This window comes from Lepisma saccharinum, chromosome 6, assembly GCF_977018435.1.
Source record: "Lepisma saccharinum chromosome 6, izLepSacc3.1, whole genome shotgun sequence".
NCBI lineage: Eukaryota > Metazoa > Arthropoda > Insecta > Zygentoma > Lepismatidae > Lepisma > Lepisma saccharinum.
Window position 1 is genome coordinate 13,414,722 of NC_139234.1, and position 17,889 is coordinate 13,432,610.

The 17,889-nt window shown below is 39.1% G+C and overlaps 1 protein-coding gene across 2 annotated transcripts in view; it reads left to right on the plus strand.

Annotated features, from left to right (window-relative positions):
* Positions 1–17,889, plus strand: part of LOC145988574 (uncharacterized) — a 95,378-nt gene that overhangs the window by 69,414 nt on the left and 8,075 nt on the right. The window lies entirely within an intron of this gene.

Genomic DNA, 17,889 nt, shown 5'->3' on the forward strand with positions numbered 1-17,889 from the left:
ATACCTGTGATTTGATAATCTACAGTAGACAGATCCCAGCTGAATGTTTCTTACTGATAAGCTAATGATGTGGTATAGTGAATGGAGAACTTAATGTTTGGTCCATATTGAACAATGGAACCTTAAATGGTGAGGGCTTCTTGGATGTGTTAAGTTAACAGGTTTTTCATCCTTGCTTATGTGATATGGCACTTTTCGAGAGTTTTGAAACAGGACAGTATGTGAACATTTTGGCAATTTCTTCATGGTAAAGTTCTAGGTAGATTGATGGGAAGACTGGAATCTATGAAAAGGCCTACACATTCCCCAGATCTAACATCTTAGGAGGACTTTTACCTTCAGAAACATTTGAAGAGAATGGTGCATGCACTAAAAGTCCCTGATATTGACCATCTGAGAGAAGGCATAGTTGCTGCTTGCGATGATGTTACACCTGCTACATTGCCAAATGTTCTATGTGAGTGTGAGAGACGTCAACGAGTGTACTCACAGGAATATTGACAACACTATAATGTGCATATATCATAAGTGAAAGATATGCGTATAACATTTTGCTGCCTAAAAATAAGTTGGAAAAACCTTCGCAGCTTCATTTCTTGTGAAATTCTAGCCTGATTTGATATATCACATCACCCCCATTCCTTTGAAATGTATGCGTTAAATTCAATATGGCGGTCAACAATATGCCGGACCTGCGCTTGACCCACACTGCTAGAGATCTCCCTGTGCCTAACCTATTTCTTTCATGACCAGGATAAAACTTTACATTTTGTAGGGGGTGTTAAAGGACTTTTGACTCGTCATAGTTCATGTAATGAGGCTTTTATCAGTCACATAGTTACACATATTATTTTGTATCTTCTGATCCCATTGCAGTCCCAGAATGAGTTTTTGATATATTTTAGAGTATGTCATGAGGGACCAAATATATTTTTTTCACGATTTTTGGTGATGACATGTTTTGAGATATTCAAGGTCAAAGGTCAAGGTCACGTGACAAAATTACATTTTTATTGAAAGGTGGGCTTGTTATATATCACTGGAAAGCTTGTTCAATTTTATTTGAGCTTTCTAGGCAAAATAGGGGCGGAATTACAGCACATTTAGTATAGATATGTGGGCTCAAAAAGGGCAATTTCTGCTAACTTTGACCTTGAATAATTGAACAATTACAAGACAAACGAGATTAAAAATTTTCATAGTTACTAAGTTCCATGCATAGTTTCAACTCCCCAAATTTCATGAAAATCTGAGATGGTCAGGTTGGGTGCTGTGTTGATTTCGGAAAATGCTTAACAGAAAAAAATCATGCAAGTTACATGTCTATGGACTGCGTTTCCAAACTCAATAGTGAAATTAATTTTTTATTCAGTAATTGCCCAAAAAGAAAAAGGGTTTGTCCTGCTATTAAACAAATGGGAACACGGAAGCACTTAATGTACAAAGTTTTGGGACCACTTTCTGATAATATCACTGGTCAATGCTTTAGCAGAACTGTTCAATGCCTTAGCAGAATTTCTTGTCTTAGGGTTTATACTGATGGAACAAGGTGTAGCCCATTCTTATTCAATATTCAGTATATTTTGATTTTAAACCAGGGGTATAGAGAACACAGTTTTTCAGGGTGTCTGCCAGTCAAGAAAGTCATGATAGTCAAGAAAAAGTAAAGAAATCAACAAGTAGGTCAAGAAGTTAATAAAGAGGCAATAAATTATTCTTGTGGTCAAGAATTTTTGCTATCAGAATGACTGATTGGTTGATTTAGTTTATTTTACTTCACTTTTTTCTGTCCCTTTGGCTAATTGCAAAGATGAGGATGAATGGTGGTAAGATAAGACAGATGAAGGGAGTCACAAACATATAGGGACAACCGACACAAGCCCCAATAAGATTATACTGGCTGTGAGTCCAGACACCAAATCCTCGGTTGTCTGCCAAACACAGTTCAGAATGCATTAATACGAGAAAGCAGATCTAATTCTCTTCTTAAATTCAGCTTCAGTTTTCGTCTTAACTGGCCCTTTGGTAGGGGTTTCTATTAAATAAATATTTATTTTCTTAATTACAAATTTCCAACTTTACCTAAGTAGGGGTCGAATAAATAATAGTTATAAAGAACGGATGAAAGGTCTAGAAAAGTCCAGAGAAAGTCAAGAATTCAGGATGTGTTATTTTGGTAGACACCTTGTTATTGAACTAGAAACTACCAAAGATGAAACTTCTCGAACCATTTCAAATTACAGTAATTGCTGAATATTTGTTTTCCATTACAGGTCATATTTCAAATGTTGAGAGAGTACTTTCATTACCATCTGCACAACAGATTCACGAGAGAAATTATTTTTTCATAAAGTCTGTAAAATGTTTGTTTGATACTGGTCCCTATAATTTCAAAGAGTTTGACTGTCCACTCTAACATAAATATAATTTGACTAAACCTGAAATTGTGATAAAAATTGCCTCCTCTGAGAAGTACTGCTTACATCATGTAGTAAGAGGTGCATTGATTAGTATGATTGCAAGTTTTGCATTTAAATATTCATTAAGAATTATTTTTTTTTAAACTGAAAAGTGTCATTTTTCAACTACTTCCTAACGTGTTCTATAGAAACATGTTTTATTGAGAATATTTGTGTCCTTCATTTTGGGACAGCATGTCCTACTTTTCCCTTACAGCGATATGGTAACTCTATATAGAAGAAATGAAGAGGAGACTGAAAGACAGGTTAAAGCAACACATGTGTGATGTGAAATTGAAGACAGACAAGAATGCGCCATATTCAAACACATTATAGAAACGGGACATGAAGTATAATGGGATTTGGGTAGGCAGATAGTAAAAGCGAAGAGAGAAGTAGTGAGAAAATGGAAGGAAGCCAAAGAAATAGAGAAGAGAGAAGAGATCATGAACTGTAATGGAGGATTCAAGATAAACAAGGAATGGAAGAGAGAGAGAGAGAAAGTTGAAAGGATGAGAAAAAGGAAGGAGGAAAGAAGAAGAATGAACAAGGAAGAAGAAGACCAAATGAGGAGGTATCCATCCACATCCAAAAAGGCAGGAGAGGTGGGGGGGGGGAATGATAAACAGGTAGTTCCAGACTCTTGCCAATGTTGAGCTGTCAATCACCTGTCAGTCATGGAGACCCATTGGTCAACTGTCAACAGGATGTGTTTTTGTGTGGCTAGTCACCCTTGCTATGTTTGTATATACACTGCTCCACAAAACTTAAGCAACTCGAACAAAGTAGGACTAAATGAAAAGGAAATGTCAATTCACCAAGTTTAATGAACATAAGGAAGGTACAGATGCACAATGCAACACAAATGAACACCAACAATGCAGATATGGTGTACAGGGTGGCCAGAAAGTTCAACACCACTATAGCCCTACATGAAAAGCTTGCATCTGAGAGGGCACAGGCTGTCAATACGGTGCGTAACCACCTCGAACAGACACACAGGCATGACATCTGGCCTCCATGATGTGGATCAGAGTGGTTATCAAGTCTTGAGGAAGACAGGGCCATTCCTCTAAGCGGGCTGTCTGCAGTTCAGGAATTGTTCTGGTGGTGGATTGCACTGCACTATTCTTCGCCTAAGAGCATCCCAAACAGACTCGATTGGATTAAGGTCCAGCGAGTATGCAGGACATTCAATACGGGCAATGTCTTATGTCTCCAGATAATCGGACACAATATATGCACGGTGTGGGCGTGCATTGTCATCCATAAAAAGTAAGTTCGGACCAAATGCTCCATTGATGTTGCGAACACGTGAATGGAGAATTACATCCCGATAACGTTGTGCCGTCCAAGTTCCATGTTCTACAATATGGAGGTCAGTTTTCATATCCAGCATGATGCCACACCACACCACGATGGAACCACCTCCAATGGACGGCCTTTCAACAATGAACTTAGGGTGATATCGTGTTCCTGGCTCTCTCCACATGAATATCGGACAGAATCAGACGATAGGCTGTATCGAGACTTATGAGAGAACATTAGTCGTGCCCACTGGTCTTCTCCCCATTTGACATGTTCCTGACACCATGTGTATTGCACACGTTTGTGCTCCCGTTTCAATGGCACACACAGCACAGGCCTCCTGGCATACAGTCCTGCTTTATTCAGCCGCCTACAAACAGTTTGACGACTAACACGTCGTCCCGTAGCTTGAAACAAATCATTTGCCAGTTGAGAGCAGGACTCTTGGAGGTTACGTCTGGCAGTGATTGTGAGAAATCGGTCATCAGATGCTGATGTTGTCCTCGGATGGCCTCCTTCATGACGTCTACTGAGAATAGGACCATTTTGGAAGCAAAGCCACAACCTGACACAACACTTTTATTCATGTTGAATTCAAGTGCCACTTCCACTTGGGACCGACCCATTTCCAGTCGTCCAATTATTCGACCTCGATCAACGTCACTCAAATGATGTCTACGATTCATTTCAAGGTGTCTACACTTGATATCCCACTCACGAAGCACCACTTCACTGCTTGAGGACTGGGACAATACTAGGCTGTGGTTTGCGCTCGAAGGCACAAGCTGTTAATCTTGGTTTATAAGGTGCTGCTCATGCATTATAGAGGGCACTCGCACTGCCTGTGCTTCCTTATGTTTGTACATGTCTCATACAAGTGTTGAATGGGCACCACATTTCACCTATCCCATGTTGTACAGAGTTGCTTAAGTTTTGTGGAGCAGTGTACTTACTGTTTGTGTATTTCATCATTTGAGTTTAGTTCTTAGTCTGAGGAAGACCCTGGTACAGGGTTGTAGCATTACATGTAAAGTGTTTTTAAATCTTTAGATAAACTGCCTCGGTCAGCAACTTAGTGTGTTTTGTGTGTACTCATTGCAACAATGCATTCACACAGAAAAATCATTTGACCTAATTCATATTGGTGTTTGTCTTTTCGTGTGTAGTTTCTGCAAAAAAAGTATTCACAAAGAAATGTGATTTGACCTGCCACTTATGAATTCATGCTAATATTTAGCCTTTTGTGTGTACTCATTGCCACAAAACATTCAACAGTAATTCAAACTTTACCGTCATTTTCTGATTCATGATGGTTTTCAGCCTATGTGTGTACTCACTGCAACAATGGATTCATAGACAAAAGTAACTTGACCTCTAATTTATGAATTCATGATGATATTTGGCCTTTTGTGTGTACTTGCTGCAACAAAGCATCCACAGGCAAAAGTAGCTTCACCTATCATTTACAGATTCATGTTAGTATCCACTGTGGTATTTAAGAAATTTCCAGTGGAGGATAAGTGCTGAAAAAATGCCAATTTAAATTTGTATATAAGAAGTAAGCGAGTTACTAAAGATATATCTGAGAAACTTACTTGTAAATATTCTATTAATTTCGGTGGCCTCTGCCACCATCCACTTGGGAACTCGATGCTTTACTGTTAGGTTGACTTTCGGTTTCAGTTGTTGTTTCCTCTACTACTGCTAGATGTGCTGGTGTAACCATTTCGTGTGCTGCACATGATGGGTTTGAGCTGTTGTAATAGCGGGAGCCAAACATGATAAGCCTGAACGCTATCGATATTCAGCTCGTGCAAAAGTGCATAATTGCATGTGTCACTTTGATTTTTGTGTCAATTAGGGTGTGTGATGTGTGCCTGACTGAAATTTTTTGTATCCTGTGTTTATTGAACTTGAGGTGTCTTGCTAGTCCGGTAGTGGGTTGAGATTTTTTTGCATCCAGTAAGTGCTGTTGTATACATTCGTTGACAGAACTGATGGATCTGCCAATGTAGTGTGAGTTGTACTCACACTGGGCATCATGTACACCTGGGTTGTCTAGTGGGGAAATTAATGATATCTTGTGTTTGCTTAGGACACTGCCTATTTTGTTCATTGGTTAGTATGCGAGTTTTATGTCATATTGTTTGAAGGTCTTGGCTAGGTGGTTGGATGTAGTCTGGTGGTAAGGGAAGGCAATTCATTTAGCTTTATCACTGCTGGCTGGGTGGAGGTTAGGTTAGGTTGGCGTACTTGAATTTCTATTTTGCTGCACCATGTAGAGAGTTGATGTACTGTATATCCATTTTGAAGTCCTATGTCAATCACTATGGTAATATGGTAACGTCTTCCTTCAAATCTTCTTCACATTTTCTTCACTTGAACAGTGCTAGAAATCTCTTCTGTATAAGTTAAGCCATACATTGGCTTTATGTTGGGGTGGGTGGTTGGAAAGGGAGTGGATATACTGGTTCCCTGCCCCTGGTTTTCTATAGACCGTGGTGGTGAATTTGTTGTCCCTCCTTTTGATGGTTAGATCTAGGAAGTTAAGGATGCCTCTGTTTTCCCGTTCTATTGTAAATTTCAACCTCAGGTGAATGTTGCTAATTTTTTTCATTAGTAGATCTATTTCCTCTTCCCTTTTGTAAACGACCAAGGTGTCATCTGCATATCTGCCATATTGTATGTATCCGAGTTCTGGTGAGTGAAGAATATCTTCTTCAGCTAGGTGCATGACAATGTTTGCTATTATTGGCAGAAAGCCATCTTTCCACTAGGTCGATTGAGATGGAGTTATACATGTTAACTATATCTATGCTGACAATTTGGCATGGTTGGCTTGTACTATTGATGTTATTAGTTCTTTGGCATCTGTGCTGTTTCGGAAAATATAGTTCAATTTGTGATTATGCTCAGAGATTTTATTTTTTTATCCACTTTGTGAGGTGAACCGTTGGTTGGTTGAACCCTGTGACGATGAGGTGCATTGAAATCCCCGGTTTGTGCTTTTTTGGAATGTCATAAGCTATGGCAAGAGATGGTTGGGTCTTATTTATTTATTGGGAAAATTTCAGCACAGGTGGCCATTTTACACTGAAATTATCAACAATGAGAAAGCAATAATTATAATAAGCATAAAGAAATAAAATAGCAAATGAACAAAAAAAATAAGTAAAAGATGGCACTATGTGATATTAATTACAAGCATTTCTTCTGATGGAAGACCGAAAGGCAAACTCGGAGGAAAATATATCAATATTTGAGGAGAGATCATTGTATTGTGCTGCAAATCTGTAAAAGAGAAATCTTTTTTGAATTTCTAGTCTAGGTTTTTTTGTATAAAATAATCTTGTGTTGCATGTTGTGCGCATAGGTACTCGAAAGTGGAATTCCCCAAGAAGTGTGTTGCAGCGGATTTTGCCTTTCACAATTTTGTATAAATAACTGAAATCATTTTGCAAACGTCGCTGATAAGCAGTTTATAAGTTTAGAAAAGATAAGAGATGCAGAGATGAAAAATTGCGTAATGAGGGGTACCCTGTGACGGACTATAGCTAGGAAGAAGTGAAAGACTGAATCTATTCTGGAGAGATGAGTGGGACATGCCATGGACCAGACAGGAGAGCAGTATTCTATTATTGGGGAGATGAATGATTTGAAGTACAAGGTTAGGGCTGAGATGTCACTAATTTCAGTGAAACTGTAGAGTAAACCTAAGAGACGCATGGCCTTTTTTGTGGTGCATATAATATGTTCCTCAAATGTGAGTTTTTGGTCGAAAACAATGCCTAGGTCTTTGTGAGAGGATACTGCTTTGATGTTATTGCCAGAGATGGAGTAAGATGACTTTAACAGATTCTTCTTGAGAGAGGTAGTCAGAGTAGTACACTTGTCAGGATGTAATGTAAGGTCCCATGTCAGGCACCAGGAAGTAAATGTTGCTATGTCATTCTGAAGAAGATGAGTATCATCGGAAGTGGAGATTTCCCTGAAAATTTTACAGTCATCTGCGAAAAGAAGGTAATTGCTAGAGGGAGCTGTGAGATGGTCGGCAAGGTCATCGGCGAATAATATGAACAAGAGAGGTCCTAGAACACTACCCTGTGGAACTCCAGAGAGGACAGGAAGAAAGTTAGAAACAGTTCCTGGAAGAACAACACGTTGTTGGCGATCGCTAAGGTAATCTGTGAGAAATTTGCCATGAATGAATCTATTGCATAATTTGTGAATCAGAAGACGATGACTAACAGTATCAAAGGCTTTGGCCAGATCAAAGTATATTACATCTAATTGTGAATTATTTGAAATGCATTTCATAGCATGTGAGAGTAAAACAGACAGGTTTGTAAGACAGGAGCTACCAGGAAGAAAACCATGTTGCTTATAGCTTAATTACGGAGAAACAAATTTGTACAGTCTGTCTTTGATTACTTTTTCACAGATGATGGACAGAGGAGAGAGTAAGGAGATTGGTCTGTAAGATGAAACAAAATTTTTGTTACCACTTTTGTGAATCGGTGAGATGTTAGCTTGTTTCCAAGCGTGAGGAATGATGCCTTCCGAAAAACGTCTGTTCAAGAGAATGGAGAGGGGATAGCACAGGGATTGCAAAGTTTTCCTGAGGAACATGGTGTTGATATCATCCAGTTCTAGGGCACGGTGAGCTGAAAGAGACGACAATAGATTCTTCACCTCATCGGGTGTAGTGACAAGTGTTGTCAGAGAGGAGGAACAGACTGGTGTTACGTTTGGCAACGCTGCAAGGGAAGACGGGGGGCAGAAGTTACCATGAAAATATGCTTTGAAGAGTTCTGCCCTTCGGTCGCCTGTCGCACTTTCACTATCATGTGTAATTTCAGCTGGAATCCTACTGTTATTTTTCCTTGAGTTTATTAGATTAAAAAAGTTTTTTGGGTTTTCCGGGATTGTTGCAGTGATATTGTCTATATGTTCCTTATACTTTTTTCGAAGGAGATACTTTTAGTGTCATTGCAGAGCAGCAAAGGTATTGTGCGTGTGTTCACTCGGGAAGTCCTTCCAAAGTTGCCATGCCCGTGTCTTGTTGCCCAGTACATCCCTCACTTCGGAGTCAAACCAACACTGAAATCTACGAGAAGATATTTTCCCTGTAGGCACGTGGTCTGTCACTGCTGCTTGAATGACACCTGTAAATAGGTCAGCTGCCTCGTTGACTGTCCGGTCTTCCAAAAAGCCCCAGGGGAAGGAGTCGAGGGAAAGTCTTAGCTTGGTTCCACAGGTAGCGTTTGTTCCGGATGGAGGGGCGATGACCTTTTCTAGGGGGTGGGGGGATGAGAATAGAAACATCCAAACTGTCGTGGTCGGAGGTCAGGAGGTGCTTACGTGGCGTGATACCAATATCATTTAGGGTGGACAGAACATAATCCAGGTTGCTGTCCTTCCTGGTGTTGAACAAATTATGTTGTTTCGGGTTTAAACCACAAATGAAAGTTTCAATAAACCATGCGTCGTTCGTACACTTTGCTGTTCCATTCACAGGGTCTTGCAGACAATAGAGAGGTTGAAGTCGCTGAAAAGTGCAACGTCTCCCAGGCCAACTGCCGCAAGTAAAGAATCTCGACATTCTTCGAGGAGGAACAAAGGACTGTTTTTATGTGGCCTATAGTAAGAGCCAAGGAGAAGATTCTTGGCACCGGTCACTGAAACTTCCACCCACAGTATTTCACAATTCCGTTTTAAGTTGTGGCGTACTTTGCTTGGCCATTTTGAGTTAACACAGATCATAACGCCCCCACCACGAGTCGCACGATTGTTCTGATATATGGTGAAATGGCTTGCGAATGGCAGCTCACTGTCACAAACATTTTTGTCAACCATGTTTCAGTAAAAATTAGGCAGTCATATGCCATGAGTTCACACGCGAAAGTTGCACAGTCGCCAAGCTTATTCTTAATGCTCTGTGTATTTTGGTAATACACAGAGAAATTTGCCACTTTTCACAGGCCCAGGATTCACATGTATGTCCCCGCAGATCAAGGCCATGCACAGGAGGTAAAAGTACCGGACCGGGGTCCCCTTACCTGCCGAGCATTGTTCCCTGCTGCTGGGCGAAGCCATGGCGGAGACACGCACACGTGTCGCCGCGAGTGCCAAAAAAGAAAATCTCCTCTGAGCACATCTCCACCGCAATAGTTCATCAGCATCCTTTGACACAGCGGAAGGAATGCTACACTGAAGCCACGAGTACACCATGATTAAACACAGGCCAAGAAAAACCACAGAAAAATCTCAAAACGCAGGACGACGATCAGCACCACTACTACAACTTGCCGCCATCTTCATTTTCTTGAGAAGTTTACGGTCTTCCTGGTTCAGCATTACACAACTTTCAACTGCACACTTGATTATGCATTTGCACTTTTCGGTTTTGTCTCTGTCGATGGATGGTCTTGTATGAATCACTATTTAGTTTTTCATGCATTTTATGGTAGTAGTCACCTTTATACATGATCACATACTGGTTTGTTTTATCTGCTTTGATGCACAAACAGTTGTTGCTTCCAGCCAAGATTTGAATTCGGTTAGCACAGACCTGATTTTTTGGTGGGTCAGGAGGGATATAGATACCTTCTGTAGGGCCGCTGCAAAATGCCTGCTGTCCCTGTCTGTATGCTGTCCGCATGTTGCAGGTTGGGTGCAAAACATGCCGCTTTTTCTGTTGCACGTATGATATGTAGGGTGGGAGGTTCACTGGTTAGTACATTGAATTTTTTGCCAAAAACTATGAGATTTTTGAAGGATTGTGGAACGTTGACGTTCGTCAAGTTGACAATGTTGTTTACTTGTCCTCATTTGGGTCGTTCACACTTTCACTCTGCCACTTTCCCCCGATGTGGTGTAGTTTGCTGGTGAGGGTCCTGTTTTTTCATTTTTTACAGTGTGTAGCATGTAATCTATATTTTGTTGGCGTGTTACCATCTCGCAGGGTGTAGCACTGATATGAGGTAGGTTCTTTGTTTATCGCACATGTGTGCCATTTGTCGCTGTAAGCGCTCGCTGTTGTGCATTGTACACGACATTTTTTATTTTGTAGCTGTTGACCCGCACTTTCCACTGAATGAAATTTGGGAAGACGTCACATGTTTTGCATGCTTTGAAGAAACGAATGTAACTAAATTACGTCTTATATTATCAACCGCATTGTTTATTCCCCTCAACATGAAATAAATTTGTATATTGACAGAAAGAAAATGCTAAGTCCTTTGATGAACAATCTTCACTGTCACCAGATTTCTCAGATTTCGTTAATTTTGAAGGTGGATTCCTTATATTGCAGAGTTTGGAACTCATAATGCTTACTTTTTTCAAACATTCTAGCTTCACAAAGAAATCTAGCTTATGTTATTATTCTAAGAGAAAATCACACTTCTTAAAGAAATGACTTTGTAATAAACTAACATGCTCAGTCAAAAATTCCAAGTAGGCTATCTTCATGTACTTTTGTTCCACCCATACAAGTTCGAGTCATGTGGCAGCTTATTTTTAATTTTTACATTTGGCTTGAACCCTAGCCACTTATTTGACAGTTCCAGGAATACAGCCGCACTTGAGGCCACATATGTATTTGCCAAAAGGGCTACCCTGGTGGTATCCGACCTTTTACTGTACACACTGCAAAAAATCATTCACATAGAAAGGTCAATTGACCTGACATTTATGGATTCATGATGGTATTCGGCCTTTCATGACAACTCAATGCAACAAAGTATTCTCACAAAAAATGTGATTCGACCTCTCATTAATTCATGATGTTCAGTCCATCATTTCTCAAACTGTGGGGCATGACTTCTCAAGCTGTGGGGCATGACCCACTGGTGGCTCATGAAGTTGGGCTGAAAAATTTATTTACTGCATCTTGGAAACCTATTACATTTAAATTACTGAAATACATTGATTTAACAATTTATATTCAACCCGTGTTATAGTCTAAATTCTACATTTCTGTTATTGACGCTCTACCATTGCTTTTTAAACAGCATGTCTCTGATGTTAACTCAAGGGAAACGGATATCTGTCGTTTTTCTTTCAGTCTTAACAATGAGTTCTTAATTATCAGAGTGTCACATGCCTGTCGACTTAAGGTGTCACTTACGGCCTCCCCGATGGCATAGAGGTAATGTCGTTGCCTTGTAATCAACGGGTCCCAGGTTCGATACCCGGTGGAGGCACATGGCACAGTGGTTCGGATCCCACTTTAAACTGCAGGCCCAGTCCCGATTAGCCTTCTTGTGCATAAAGTGGACTTATAACAAGAAATCAATCAATTAAGGTGTCACTTGATATTTCCGACCGCCATTCGAATAAGGCATTAGAGTTGTTCAGGCCATTCTGCACCTCATGTTTGTGTGAAAAGGAATTTTCAACTCTGATTCAAGTGAAAAGCAAGTGCAATAATAGACTTGACACACATTCAGATTTTCGACTTAAGTTAACCACCATTGAACACAACATACCCCAGCTTATGCAGGAAAGCAGTCCCAACTATTACATTAGTTCGGTGAGAGAAAAAATGTTTTCAATTTCAGCATGTGTGTTTAGTTAGATGTCAGACTTGAGTAAATTAGTTTTTAAATTCTAGAATGAAGTATGTGTAATTTGTTATGTTAGTAAAAATACGTAGTATTACAAAGTGGGTGCAGCACACCCCTACAAGTAATCCTGCCGGCACCCATTCTTATGTGTCCCATGAAGTGCAATATCCTTTAAGGTGGGTCCTGGACTAAAAAAGGTTGAGAACCATTGGTTTAGATCATTCATGCATACTCATTGAAGGAAAGCATTCACAAGTATAGTAAACCTGGTTTATATTTGTATCCTTGTATATGTATCTCCAATGAAGCAAAATCCGTGAAAGTCATTAAAGATTCTTGTTATTACAAATCACTGTTAAAAAATAGAAAAATTGATATTGATTTCATTTCTTATTTAAAGGTGGTAGTTTGTATTGAAAAATAAAAAAATAAAAGGGTTATTATTGTCTTTCCCAATCTATACAATGTCCCAGCTAACTGTAGAACAAGTCTGCATATAGCATCAGAGAAGCGAGGGAAATCGAGTGCCCAGAGCAATGCAGTACACGCTGCTGGGAAGGCTGGTAACTGCAGTTGCTTTCCCCCACTTCACGCAATTCCATCTCTCTCACGTCTCCATTGGTGGAGTCGTCTCGTGTCACTACTTGCGCAGAGACTTGTTTTCCTTTTCCTGTTCCACAGTTAGCTGGTACAGAGTATATCTGTCAGTAATTCAAAATAAATATGTGATCTCTGTATTATAAATGTAACATGAGAGACCAGGAATTCTGTGTCATGAGAAAAATTTAAATTAATTTAACAAGTTTCACAGATATTTTGCTATGTTGCTAGTTTAATTTAATTTCACTTATCTAAATTTTTTTGGAAATCAGCACAAAATTATTAGATATTATGGTTGATTGTAATTTGTGTAGAAATTGTCATGATTTTTTTTTTTTTTTGTATAATTGCAATGAAATAAATACATGAAAATATTTCACATCTCCTCCCTTCCTTTCTTGTGAGTCATAGGCAAGTGTTCACACACCATGCATAATTTTCTTTCAGCACAGAATGGAAATGAATAGCATTGTGCCCATCTGGAAATGTTGTTACGCTTCCCCCACTCGACCCCCAAAGAATGAGGCCTTAGACCGCACATCATGGTGCGGAACCATGAATAATGTTATTGTGGCTCAATTTTAGCTAATGTTCAAAATAAATTATAGAAAGTTCAATCACAATACTTATTTCTATTGATTGCCTTATGCGATATTAGCTTTGAATATTCATTGTATGAATTTATCTTTTGACACACCTTTTACTGGTTAGCATTTATATTTGACAGGGTCAGGTAGATTTTCACTTCTTCAACATGCTTAAGAGGTAGTGCTAAGCAATCTTATACCAAACAGGGTGAAGAATCAGAATGTGCACTTTCGATGAAAAGCATGCATTGTATGTATATGTCTAGACAAACATACATATATACATCATTGTATGTGTGTGTGTGCATGCATTCATGCATATGTTCGTGTGTAGCATTGCTATGTATCGAAATTTTTAAGATGTCTTCATCTGTTAGGTAAGTTGTGAAATTGACATACGTATATTCAGATCCCTACCGAAAATAGATTTTGGCACCCCACCCCATGTTTGAGAAAAATATTATATTCTTAACTTACACTTCTCCTTATTATTTGCATGCAAATAATAACTCTAGTTTCGTAAGGTATCCATAAAATATTATGAATTTTGTATCAAGTACCTCTCGTTCCTCTACAGTAACATCTGTTGTTTCTCAGCTGCAGCAAGGAAGACTTATTGATACAACATCGTCCTTTGATTTCCAAATACGCATTTATTCTTTGTTTATTGAGTAGTTTACAGTGCGTCACTTATTCCACATATCGAGTACAATTCTTGCAGAATACAGAGATTTGGTAATACATGACTTACAAAGAATTGTTTTGAATTAGCAATATTAAGCACAGATTGACGTGACACTTAAATAAATGTGTGTAGTGCGAGCGAAGCGGGCAAGGATATTTTTAGAATTATTTCTTTGCAAACTGAAAATACATATTATTAAGTAAACAGGGCACTTTTTTTTATTTCACGGATCTCAGGATGTTCATCCTTTAATTTTTTTTTCTTCTTCGGTGGCTTTTTTTACCTCGGTATCGGTTTTCTGCCTTAACTATAGCTCTCTCTGTGTAAATAATAATTCTAAATGGTGTATGTTGGGAGTGAAAACTCCAATTTCTTCTGACAATTTACAGATTGAGATTAAGAAACTAACTCGCACTAAATTTCAGACAATCGCGTAGTCTACAGTTCGTACATTAAGACTTGGAAATGTAGTGCGTAGTTGGCTAAGGCCAGGTGCCAGGTGAACAAATATGGGACAAGTCATCTGATTTGGTTACTCCAACTGTCTTAAAATTATATTATTTTTTATTTGTAATTTTCACAGCATTCAAGTCCCTGGCATTGCATTTGAACAAAATCAGCCAAGGTGCTTTAGGGTGTCTATCAAAATTCTTGACATTTTCATGACTTGTTTGTTTTTCTTAACCTTTATTTTTTCGACCCCTACTTAGGTAAAGCTGAAAATTAGCAATTAGGAAAATAAATATTTATTTGATGGAAAAACCCTACCAAAAGGTCATTTAAGATGAACACAGAAGCTGTATTGAAGAGGCCATATCATGGGCAGCGGAAAAACAGACCTTCATTCAGTACACTTTTACTTGAAAACTCTTTGAGACATTTGAATGAGCTGTGTGGTGAATTGATTAGAAAGGATGAATCTTAACAGCGAATATTGAAAATTTTTATCACTTCTACCGTGTGTGCCAATTAATAATTCTTAATTGATCCCAAAGAAAACAAGTGTATCTGGGGAGAAAGGTAACAAATGTTTTACTCAAAGTATGCGCCATCGCTAGCTATACATTGTGCCCATTTGTCAGTCAAATTGTGGATGCCCTTCCAGAAAAATCGTTCACATTTTGAGGTGATTCAGTCAGCAAGCCATTGTTCGACATCTTCGTAATTGTTGAAGTGTTGCTGGGAAAGTAAATGAGACATTGATGAGAATAAGTGGTAGTCCGAAGGGGCTAAGTCTGGTGCGTCTGGCGGGTGGGATAAGAATTCCCAGCCAAGTGCAGAAATGGTGTGTCTGACACCTTTCGCTGTGTGTGATCAGGCGTTGTCATGCTGGAAAATCACTTGTACGTGTCTTGTTGCTCAATCTGGGTGCTTCGCGATCAGTGCATGGTTCAAATTGATGAGTTGTTGAAGGTAGCGAACAGCATTCACTGTTTCACCTCGTTTCAGAAGCTCATAGTACACCACACCCTTCTGATCCCACCAAATTCACAGCATTGTCTTCCTTCCGAAGCGATTATGTTTTGCAGTCGATGTTGAAGGTTGTCCTGGGTCAACCCTTGACTTTTTGCATTTTGGGTTCTCGAAGTAGATCCATTTTTCGTCCCCAGTCACTATCCGATGCAAGAAAGACTTTCATGCCGAGAAAGCAACACTTCACACACCGTTTTTTGCTTTTCCATTTGTCTGTCGTTCAGATGATGTGGGACCCATTTTCCTGCCTTCTGGATCTTTCCCATGGCATGAAGACGATCAGATATGGTTTGGCGACCAACATTTAACTTCTCTGCGAGTTGTTGTTGCGTTTGCTTGGTGTCTTCATCCAACAGTGCTTGCAATTCGGCATCTTGGAATTTTTTCGGCTGGGCCATGCGATCTTTGTCTTTCAAGTCTAAATCACCAGTTTTGAATCGTCAAAACCAACGTACACACGAATCTTGCATTAGGACATTGTCACGGTACGTTTTCACAAGGATACGATGGCTTTCACTCACATTTTTCTTTTGATTGAAAAAGAAAAGCAGGTCATGTCGCACGTGCTCCTAATTTGGTTTGACGGTCAACATGTTTCCCACACAAGCACAATATCATGATCACTCGCACTCGGTTGCACATCCATGGCATTTTGACAGGTACTGTCCTTGCAACACATTGACATAACAGTTGAGACTGTGCACCAACCCTTGCTTCGAGCGACGAAATTTTAAGAATTATTAACCGGCACACCTGATATATTTTAAAAGGTATTAGCTGGCAAATATCTCAGTTTTTGGATCGGCGTATAGAGCCCGATTCTAAGTTACTGTAAAAATTTAACCTTGCAAGGCTTTCTTGCATCCTTCAGTAAACTGATTTTTTTTTTTTTTGTTTTTCAAATTGAGAGGCCCATTCTGACAATACGTCATTACAAACATTGATATGCATTTTCAAACACCATGTTACGTCCTTTGAGAATGGCTTTATTCGAGCGATAGCGGGCTCTGGCAGGGTTATGTTCAAGTCCTACAAGTTCAGCCGTCTGCCAATAGATGACTCTGACCAGGTTTTACTACAGTTTTACTACCCACTTAACTTTTGTTGGCATGATATCCTACATTAATTTTATGAGACGAGACATGGGATGAGACAAACGAATATTTTTGAGACGAGACAGCCTTTCCACGAGACGAGACAAGCCAAATTCTTGTCTCGTCTCGTTCCGTGGGCAATACTAGATGCACGGTATGAAAGAGAACTCAGTCTGAGGGACATATATATATACACACACACAGGGTGACTGGTAATTAGATGTATTCCCTGAAAGGCGTTAAAGTAGAGACAATTTGCAATAAATTTGACCATTTAATATGATACCCCGTCTGAAAATTAGTAGTTTTCGATTTGACGCCTTGCGACTTTTACATTTGGAGCCACATCACAAGATACCGGTAAACTCACAAGAAGAGATCAGGGAGAGGATCTTAACAGCTGGTCAACACATCAAGGACACCATCACATCATGAGTTACAAGACCAAATGTCCGTAAAAACCTGCGTGGTGCATTCGTAATGGAGGTGCCCACTTTGAGCAAGACGTGTAATGTTCTTTAATTATATTGTTCATTGATTCCATTCCCATGAAGATGAATGAAGTATTATTTCTTGTACACAAATGTGAATGTTAGCAACATTTATACCTTGTTGGATAGCAGATGGCACAAGGAAGTAATTGAAGTAAATTGTACACTTCGTGTCATACCATTTTTGTTATTAATATGTTGCTAAGTAAACTAAGAGTGCATTTTTTTATCATCACTTGTAAGTTTAGACCCACCCGTTACTTACATGTGATTGTTATTTGGGAAAAACTTTTTTTTTCAACGAACCACTTATTTGTTAGCTATTAGAAAATGCTGAAATAAGTTCCATGCAATGAGCTGTATTTTCTCAATTCATCTTTTTATGTGGAAACTTGCCATTTTTTTAAAAAAAAACATTGAAATTTGATTATCTCGAAAACTACTAATTTTCGGACAGGGTATCATATGGTCAAATTTATTGCAAATTGTCTCTACTTTAACCCCTTTCAGGGAATACATCTAATTACCAGTCACCCTGTATATATATATTTCATTCATTCATGTTCATATTCATTATTTCTATTGACCCATGTCCATAGGCAGGGCTTGAAAAATTCCGGTT